Source organism: Tigriopus californicus, chromosome 7 (assembly GCF_007210705.1).
Source record: "Tigriopus californicus strain San Diego chromosome 7, Tcal_SD_v2.1, whole genome shotgun sequence".
NCBI lineage: Eukaryota > Metazoa > Arthropoda > Copepoda > Harpacticoida > Harpacticidae > Tigriopus > Tigriopus californicus.
The window spans coordinates 8,828,844-8,839,407 of NC_081446.1; the positions used below are offsets into that span (position 1 = coordinate 8,828,844).

Consider the following 10,564-nt stretch of genomic DNA (forward strand, 5'->3'; position numbering starts at 1 on the left):
CATCAACGTCTCATCCTCATATCCTCTCATGTGAGAGGGTGACAGAAGAGGCGAACAGGCTTTACATACATGAATGCATGCAATTCCCCCTATTCTTGTTGGAGAGCGTTGGCCGAGGGACATTGGGTAGACCCATACGACTCTGTAGTAGTCCGGGAGTACGGTAATACGGAGCTGGGTCATATATCAACAATCTTGGTTCAATATTGAACCTTCCCTAGATGGCCCCGTGTGTACGTCCATCCCTAGTGAGGAGTGGCGGTGTATGGGGTAAAGCATACGTACATACGTAGTACTAGTAGCACGATAATACGAATGCGGCAGCCAGATCTGTTTCGAGTGCAATGCTCTTTTCAAATATCTGTCCTCGTTCATGGGGGTAAAGAATGGATTGAGAAGAAGGACAGTTCTGCATGGAGTACACACTATGTTTGTTTAGCCCCTCGTTGCTTTCTTCGTGTGGACGATATGAGTGCATCATTCCAGAAAAATGGTGCCCAACGGCTCGTCCCTCGATGAAACGGCCTCAACCAAAAATGGAACTATACCATCAGTGCCTACATAACCATTTCAAGGGGAATGGAGAGTCCAAGGCTGATATCATTCTTTGGTCACAACATCTTCGGGTACTTGGGACCAGATCCGTGGTTCTGGCCAAGGTTGCTCTCAACCTGTGGCAACTAATCGACCGGGTCAAAAATCTTTAGTACGAGAACTACAACGTATAACGAAGAAAAGTCCTACTGAAGCGTCGAGGAGCATGGGATGAATCATATTGTGTAATATTGTACAATAATCAAGTCTGTTTGGCCCAAGGTTAGTCCTTTTCTTCTCTCCTCCGTCAAATACGTACTTCATTTGAGGGTAATGGAAAACCGACGAATTGTGGCCGTGCCATGGGTTCTTCTTTCCATGCTCAGTCAGCGTGAAACTTTGGCTTTCGAGGGTTTTGGACACTTCTGAAATTGAAAAGGCATCATATTACGGCAAGTTGGCTCACTACCCGCACGAGTAAGGAAGCTTAAGGGTGAGCTGGGTAGCAGCGAGTGAATGGGTCGGTGGATGGGTGAGTGAGTGAGTTACAGGGGTTTTAATGCCCGAAAATGTGTTTGCAAACATGATTTGAAAGGGAGTCGTTTTCGCCCTTGCCTGGGACTAATTCAATACTTGGGCTTATTTTTTTTTCGTACTACTCACACAAGCAGTCAAGGTACTTGATGTTCCTCTCAAGCGATGTTGTGGTGGTAAGGAATAAGCAGCCACATCATGCCTTGTCGTAGAGGAATTCGTCGCTACCTTTTGAATGCTTGAGGAAGAATTGACTATTCAATCCTCCATTGCTTTCAAAGTGAATAGGCGACAGGATCTTGAATACCAGGCTGTCTATTGAAGGCAGCCATACCATTGGCGTGAATGTTGTGGTTACTTGTTCTTTGTTCAGAGATACCCTATCCATAACCGATTATCATCCTCGTAATCTTCATAACAGCCCACAAACAGGAGCAACCCACCAAACAGCACATCATCGTTGGTAGTCGGATTCACTTTCATACCTCCCCATGTACTGTTCTTTAGTATTACAGACGGGAAACACACAATAGAACCCGAGAGAATAGGAACAAAATGATAATCATGAGCCAACTCATTTTTCGATAATTAAAATTGTCTGGCCACGAGAGGATTAAATGACCTGGGTTCGGAAGGTTTGGAATTTCATCTCAGACCGTAATCGAATATATATTGCGACAGGGTTATTAATGCATTATGTACTGGTCTCTTGACGTTGTTTGAGATTACGAAAGAGTGGGAGATCATCTACCTGGGTCGCTCCCATATTCATAACTTGGTGGTATGGATGGCTTTCAAAGAGATCATCGTTTAATGATCCCATTTCTTTCGAGCTGGATCATGTCAAAGGCATGTAAGAATGATCTTCTCATTTCTGAGACAGATTATAATAAAGATGAGCTTGCCTGCTTGGAAGCAACGGAGAGAAGGGAAATGTCTGAAATTGCATCAGGAAAAAGAGCGAACAAGCGAGCGAGCAATCAGATCCCTTGATCTGGATGATGATGTGCATGAACCTTGTGCGCTTCAGCAAATGACGAGGATCACTTCACTATTTTCCGCCTGTGGGAGGGAGGTTTGCACAGGATCGACGCCGAGAAAGATCAAGAACAAGGTAATGAAAAGACTTTTGTGGACGATAGAATCTCAGATTTTGCACAATTCCCTCACGTACAGTACGCACATATGCACAGTAGACGGTGAGAGAGACAGAGCGAGAAAGAGAGACAAACGGAATTGACATCCACTTCCCAGGAACCCCATGGCAAATTAGTTTCTTGCCAAGGCGGGAGTACCTCTTTTTTTGGCTTGAACTTAGGTCAATCTCTATCCCAAATCTTGATGGAACGGGACGCACCATTCATCCGCGTATCCCTCCAGACATTTGTTCAATTGAGGCAAAATGTCTTGTTCTGCATCCAAGAAACCAACCGTACCAAGCCAGAGAGCCTCGATCACATTCACCAATTGGGTAGTGAAAGTCCCGACTTCACATACGATTTGTCATAGTTCAGGTCGAAGAGCACAAGTCCTTCAACGTCAGAAAGAAAGAAACCCTCCTCATAACGATCATAACACGGACGCTGAGAACTCGAGGATTGTAGAGAACGCCCTCATTGGTTGGTTGGTTGCCATTTAAGGGAGACGTTGATGACATCGACTTTAAAGACTTTTTTTTTTTTTGAGAAGAGAAATGCATAAAAAGTTGCAAATTTCATTTCAAACTCCGCCTTTTCCAGACAGTCAGTTATTACTGGTTACTGGAGAATGGAACTGGGATGAAGATGAAAGAGTGCCAAAAACGACCCCAACATTCTTTTTTTACTGCCAAGTCGACGAGTAAAGGGGCGATGAAGATGTATCAAATTTTTTCAGCTCTATCTCGCACTCTTTGTCGAGGAATTCATTTCCATGTGGGATTTACTGGTGGGTTGATAGAAGACTGTCAGAAGAGACTTCCTTGGAAGGAGATAGAATATAAGTACGAGAAGAGAAAACGAAAGAGAGAGAGAATAAAATTACACAAAAAGATAGCGACGACAATGGTGAAGCCGAGCGAGAGAGAGAGAGAGAGAGAGAGAGAGAGAGAGAGAGAGAGAGAGAGAGAGAGAGAGAGAGAGAGAGAGAGAGAGAGATTCCGATGCTTACTTGCTCGTTTGTTGGCTGGCTGGCTTCTTCAGTAGCTCGGCTCAGCTTCTCTTCATTGCACTCTCCAACCACGAGGTTTTAGGGGTCATAAACGTGTGAAGAGTGTTAACTAACTTGTTTTTGTCTTCAACTTTTCTTCTTGTCTAACCATTGAACCTTCCGACGGGTTATACCAAAAGACATCGCCGGATGGACCAATCACACGATCTTCACCGATGTTTTCGAGCCCAAAAGGTTTTTCAAAGAGACTGCAATAAACGGGATTACTATACAAGCCATTCTGCCTTGTCTCATGAGTAACCTGTAGATGCTGTATTACACAACATTATAATTGATTTTTTTCTTCTTCTTCTTCTCTCAAGTGATTCATTGACGGGGGTGCATTAGGAGGGATCTGAGAGGAAGCTCCATTGACAAGACCGAACATAACAATTACATTAATTTGATTGCCAAAGGTGATGGCCAAGTGAGTGAAAGAGTGCATGGGTTGGGTGACGAGAAGAGCTGGTAAAGCAAGTCAAATGGCTATTAAGTTGTTTGATCGACTCCCACAGACAGATGGAAAGATAGATAGATAAATGGATAGATGAATCTAGGGAAGGTTGGTTGGATGGATGGATGTATGGATGAATGGATGGATGGATGGATGCAGCAACTAGTGCAGGTACCAAAAGTGCCATTACTAGGAGATCAAAGGGAGCACCATTGAAAGACTTCTCACTCTCTATCCCATTGAAGACTGGTTAGCAGTTCCTGCCAAGTGCTCACTAGTCACTTGAAGAGCTCGCACATCCACTCTGTACTGAGAAGCATGGACGCGGATGTTCAGCTCCCAAATGTGAATGGATGTGTGTTCGGCGTTGTTGTGTCTAGTGTGTTGTGTGCATGTTGTCGGAGGAGAAAGAAAAGAGAACTCCCCAGATGAATTGGGAGGCCTCTTAAAAGGCCAATTCCTTATTCGACACACTTTCAGTTTCTCATTCAAGGTAACCAAATGGCTATAGAATCAAAAGCGAAGAAGTCGTCGAACAAATCAAACAAATCTCGCCTCTCAAGGTTGAGTGATGCTGCCATCCAGTCGCTGTAGTACTAACTACATTACAGAGTAGCTAGTAGCTAGTAGCAGCCCTATATGTACATTGTTTCATTCAAGACTGATTACAAAGCTGGACCAGGTCTTGTATACCGCATCACTCCAGGCACTGATTCATTCATGTCTTGAGAATCTGAACTATTTGATTCATTACGACCTCCTACACGAGTATGATGACAGGTTTCGGGGATCTAGGCTAGTCCACCACGATCGTACCTGAGTGTCCAACGACCTAGAGTAGGAGTGGTATGAGTCCGACATTGAGCACTACAATATACTATAATACCCCATGGGTGCTGAGTCATGATGGTGGCCATATATTGCTGACAAAATTTACACAAAAAGATGCTATCACGTCCGGGCAGTCGTGTCTTTCATCTCTGTTTCTCATCGCATTAAGGCACTTACCGCACGATGGCGAGTACTCAGACGCTCCCCTCACCTTCTTTGGGGGACAATTCGTCGGGTTTGAACAGGAGTAAAGTGAACGTGTTTAAATGCATCGTGCATGTTTGATCATCCGATGATTTGATCCCGGAGTTCAAACACTACTGATGGGAAAAAGAGCACACCAAAGGCTGGAAATGGCACTTTGCCACTAAACATCCATTAGTCAACTCTTTCACTCTTCATCATCATCATTACCACCGCCACCAAAGCCATCCAAGCCATCCAAGCCATCCAAATCCACCACGAGGAGACAGTAGCTTCAGCGCCTCCTCTGTCATAACAATGAGGATCTCGGCCTAGGTAGGTCGGTCTATCTACCGACCTCCCTACCTACCAACCTGTAAGCCTATAAGAAGGGTAATTCCATGGTTGGGACTCTAAGGAAGCCTTAACCTCTCTACAAAGAACATCATTAGAGCGTCTTCCAACGACGAAGAAGGCCAACTTGGCGTACAGTAAATTCAATTCTGTCTGTAATGAGTCACATTTCCTCGATTTTATGATGACGAAAATTCTCATGACATGAACCTCGCGACTCCTCCATCCACGTACCTATGTACCAACCTAGACGAAAAGGGCTCCTGGAAAAGTGGTTATTGTGGCGGCGACGGTGGCGGGGCCAGGCTCGGTTCTGGGCAGGTGTGGTGGGTGCTCGAGACTTTTGAGAAGATTCACGACTCTCAAGCAACAACGACTGGGGTGAATTCTCCAGACGGAGGAGCTCTTTGGTCCAAAAGGCTACTGCCACCATGCTACTTACTCCCAAGCACTAAGAATGATATAGTATATAAGTGAGTAAGATATAGGCTGGGTGAGAGACGAGTCGTACGACCATTACTGAACGTACAAGCGCTACCTACTACCACTCATCCATTAGCGAGGGAAAAGAGTTTGAACTAGTCAAAAAATTGCTCCCGAGCCAAATAAAGTTTAGTGAACGAGAACAAAGTTCAAGCGGTTTTTGCTTGGTTGTTATTCCCTGTGAGTGTGTGAGGACTGCAGAGCCACTAGAACAACCAGCCAACCAACGACCGTGCGAAAAGCCTGAGAAAGTCAAACTTGAAATGGATTTCAGTCAGGAAATTAAGTTGCTTCATTTATAGGTTCATCGCATCCTTCAGTCTTGCCAAGGGGAGCTACTACGTACGCCTTACGTTCCGTGGTATATATATATGCGAGTAGGTTGGACGGAGCGGATACTGCTCACAGTAATCATTCTTCAACTAACCAGGAGAAAGAAAAAGGGCCTTATCTTGTTTTTAAGTTCATGCTGTATTGGAAATTCGAACCTATTGATGGTGGTCGCTCTGGCTCGGCTATTGCTTGCCTCTATCTCTTCGCTCTTTGAAAATCAAATAGATAACATTCAAGTCCAACTGTGAAAAGGAATGTAATCAGACGTCTCTGAAAGTCAATACTCTCTAGCTCTCTTGAGGTTCTTATCGCTAATTCTCAATGGGCAGAAGGATGACAGGCCAAATAGTCGATTTGTTCAGGTTGCGTGTGCCAGGCAATACCATAACATTACTGAAGAGGCTCCTCTTACCACTCGTTCATTCGTTGTTGATCCCTTGCCCCGGTGTTACGGTTTAGAAAATGCCAAGTTCATTAAGAATCATCTCTCCCCGGACGAATTTCACATCATCGGTCGGCTTCTCAACATCCATCTCTCTACTTATGTAGTGGATTGGTGGGATGGTGGCTTAGTCGGTTGGTTAGTTCATTGCGGGCTGGTTTCCTCGTCTTCATCCATCGATCTCTCATGATCATCGTCGTCGAAGAGCAGTTTTTTCCATACATTTCTCCGGCTTATCGTCTTTGCTTATCAGATTTACCATGCTTTCAACGATGATGTCGACAAGCACGTAGAGACCGTGGTGGTCCTCTGTGTGGATTGTGAAGGCTTCCAGGGACGCAGGGGGGAGGGGGGGGGCACGAAGGTTCAAGCCATGCTCCCATTTCGTACGTCTACTAAGGCTCCCGAGTAACTCGCTATTTGAACTTGGGAGGAACGGGAAGCAACAACAGCGACGATGACGACCAACATCAGCAGCAGCTTGAAAGCTTGAAACAATGAATCTTGGCCAATAAGAAAGACTCACCATGCTATTTGGTGCACGCGCTTTAACTTGGATAGCGTGGATTCTTTGGGGTTCAGGTGTAGACAGCCCACAGAGATGCTGGAGAGCGATAGCGTGGAGCTCTGATCACCATCCAAACAACGCAAAGAATGCATTGATGTGGTTATAGTCGTGCTTGGTGACCGAACCCGGGTTACCAGGATCATCGTCAAGATCTTCTTGATCACGATGGCCATGAAGATCACCTTCTAGGTTGGTTCCATCACGAGGTCTGATCTGGGAATCTCTCTCATAAACACAGCCTCAGACAGGGAAAACGAAGTGGATCCGCAGTCAACACCTGAAATGTCGAGACCCTTTTTTAGATAGATTCATCTCAGGCCAATGCTTACGGAGGAAACCGTTGCTCGGAGAGACGTCGTAAAAATTCGTAGTGGAAGTAGAATCCCGTTTTTATGATCTCAATTTCCTAGACTTAAAAAGGAGAATTAGATTTGCATCAAGTTAAGCAGGCAACGCTGGGCAACGCAAGGGGTTTTCATCAACGTTGCGGTCACTCCGTCGAGATAATTCTTCTCTTTATTAGTCAACACCACATCCAGCAACCACCATTTACCATTATCTACCAACCTACTTACTTACCTACCTACCCACCCATCAACCCATCCGTCCGTCCGTCCGTCCGTCCGACCATTCACCAAAGGGGGTATCATCAGGAACTGTTGCAGTTTCTTCTTCTACTACTACTACTACTGATGCCTACTCCACTTGTGTACATTTTGCTTAGATTTCTTCATGATGATTATGCATCATGAAGAAGAAGGATTCGGTCGTGATTTTGTTCTAGTCATATGGTCGGTCATATGGTGAGAATCACTAGGCCTAGATTTTCAATGAGCCGCCTTTAATGAAGGGGGGGGGCATCAATGAGCGCTCTGTTTTCTACCACCACTGGATCAAGTACAAACAAGATCTAGATGAGCTCGGTCTTGAGCTGGTGTACCCAAAAATAGAGGCGATGTCTAATGCTGACTGCTTGGCTGGCTCCACTCACTTCATCTTGTGGCCTGTCATCAAATCATGGAGAGGGTAATTTATGCTTGAACTGACCGCAATCAAAGCCTCATCCCAAGATGGATATGGATCGAGAACAAACAAGCAGCCCATGAAAAAAAGTCGCGCCGCATTTCGAGTTTTGGGGCCCTCCTCCCATGGCCGGAGTCGACGATTTATTCATTTTTTGGTCACTGGGCTCGTAATCGATGGTTACTGGCTGGATGCTTCTGATTTTGATCCATCTATTCATTCAGTGATTCAAAGACTGATGCTGAGGCTTGCAATGACCATGGCGAGGTCTTAGCGCCTTGCCTTGAGAAGAAACGAAAGAGCGTCTAATCCTCAAGCTGCATCTTCAATTGGTGTAGTCTTGGATTAGCTCCAGGGATTTTCACCAAAGCTGCATTATTGTTTTACACTGTTCAAAACATCTTGAGCGTAGTGCCATATGCAGGGTTCATGCGCATATCGAAATTGATGCCAACTAAACCAACTGTGGTGACTTCTCACCACTCCAGCGGTATAAAAACCCATAAACGGATAGAGCCGCATGTAAGCCATGATAGTTTTAGTGAATATCTTGGTAGCCCACATATTACCGCAGGTTTGCTGGTTTGCTTTTTTGAAGAAGGCAAGGAGGCTATGTCAAGAAAGTTCATCCGCACAATCCCACCATCTCTTTTCATCTACAAATCCACTGGAGCGCCTGTGGGGAAAACAACCATCCAGGTAAGTGGATGAATGGATGGACCCAGGCACCTTCAGCCTTCAGTGGTCTTCCGCGGCCTTCACTCACATCCTTGGACAAGGGTAGCCCACAAACGAACTTGGACGGAGAAAGAATGCTCAGGGAGAGGGGAAAAACTTCAGGGACATAATGGTAAACATTGAAATGGTGCCAGAAAGACCCGCAAAAAACAATTGGTGGAGAGAAGTTAATTAGCTCTGTGTCGAGAAAGAAAAAAAGAAAAAAAACGAGCTCAAAGAAAAGTGAAGAAAGCGTCAACAACGGCTCGTTATTCGTTTACTAAGCCAAAGGAGGTAGAAGTCTATTTGGTCCTTGAAGAAGTTTTGAGTAAATTAAAATTTCCTCGAAAGGATTAGATGAGTCCTTTATCAGAAGACATCTATCATCTAACCGGACGACGGCGAAGAGCGACTAGCTCAAAAGAAGGAGCCTTTTCCATTTGAGTGATTAATTCTTATGGAATTCCTCAGACACTTTTTAAGCCGGGCACACGCAACACCAACCACCCAACCATTCTATAACCACATCTACTACTGCTACTAAGACCACCAGCACCACAACCACCACAGACAGCATCGCCATCTTGATCGTCATCATCATAGATCTCGTCTTTCCCGCAGAGTTGCTAGCTACTTTGCACAACAAAGAAAATTATGTAAAGAAGTACGTACGGGTGGGGAGAGACGGGTGAGCAGCAAGGCCATGCTCATGGTATAATTGTCCTTGGAAACCTTCAACTATGCTGCCGCCCTGGGACACCAACCCGAATGTAAAGTGGAACTTTTTTTGTTCTGACACCACTCCAAATTCGGCCACAGGCCGACACATTATTATTCTATTTAAACGTTGCACACTACATGTTGTTGTTGTTGTTGTTGTTGTTATCCGTCCAAAGTAGAGGTACGGACGGAAAGTTGAGCCCTGTATCCCATTTCCATATACATGAAACAAACACAATGCCAAGACAAGAAGAAGCGACAATGATTGGACCCCGAACTAAAAGTAGTACGAGTAGTAAAAGAAGAAAAAAGAAAAAAAGTTTTATTGAAGTTCCATTTTCTCTCGCCTCCTCTCATCGGGAAAGATCTTTGCCGGTTGGTGAAAAAAATCCCCATCTCCTTCCCCCTTTCGGTCTCTTCTCTTTCTTATTCCTCTTTCTCTGTGTTCTCGGAAGCCAGAAGCGTCTTGCATTAGCGAGGCTGATCCATCTTTTCATTTGACTGCGAATGGAACCCTCTTGGCCTTCCTTTTCTCTTCTCCGTCTTTCTCTTTCTCCTTGCTCTTTTTCTTCTTCTTCATGTGCCCTTACTCCGTTTTTCTGCTTGTTCAGATTGGAATTTTCAAATTCCAAAACCTTGAGTGCCCGCCGATTCTGTGCCGGGGAAGGTTTTTCTGTGAGGGTGATCTACTTCTTCCGTGATCTTCTCGTCGAACATTGGGGATCGAACCATAAATGTGAGATGAACAGATGAATTAATTTCTGCTTCTCACAAGTCATTTCTGCTGGGTGGGGAGAGACGGGAGAGACCCATGTAGAAGTGGAAGGAGAAAGCTTTCAAAAACAATTCTCTCTCTTAAACCCTGTTCTGCTTCCAATGATCTGGTCCTTCCAACAAAGTGTATTATGAAGTGGCTTGAACGGGAACATAGTGGTGTTGTAATGTACTGCTGCTATGAACACAGTCAATATTGAACGTCTCTGACAATTCCTTAGCGTACTCGCAATACACTCTGGTATGGACCCGCTAGCCATCTTCGTTCGGCCACTACGTAAATCCCCCTCGACCATGTTCGTATTCAATCAAGAACCAACTTCCTTAAACTCTGTCAAAGACTGTACAACTCGTTCCACCCAACGACCCACACACTATCCATGTTAAGACCCATTTTCATGAGCAAACAGCGGGGGAGGGGGGTCAG

At 45.0% G+C, this 10,564-nt stretch overlaps 1 long non-coding RNA gene across 1 annotated transcript; it reads right to left on the minus strand.

Annotated features, from left to right (window-relative positions):
• LOC131884029 (uncharacterized) lies at positions 1-8,396 on the minus strand. The gene is made up of 3 exons (XR_009373678.1): positions 6,306-8,396; positions 3,217-3,464; positions 1-959 (listed from the first exon to the last, which is right to left on the minus strand). It is a non-coding gene; the product is annotated as an uncharacterized LOC131884029 (long non-coding RNA).
• Between the last annotated feature and the right edge of the window lie 2,168 nt (positions 8,397-10,564).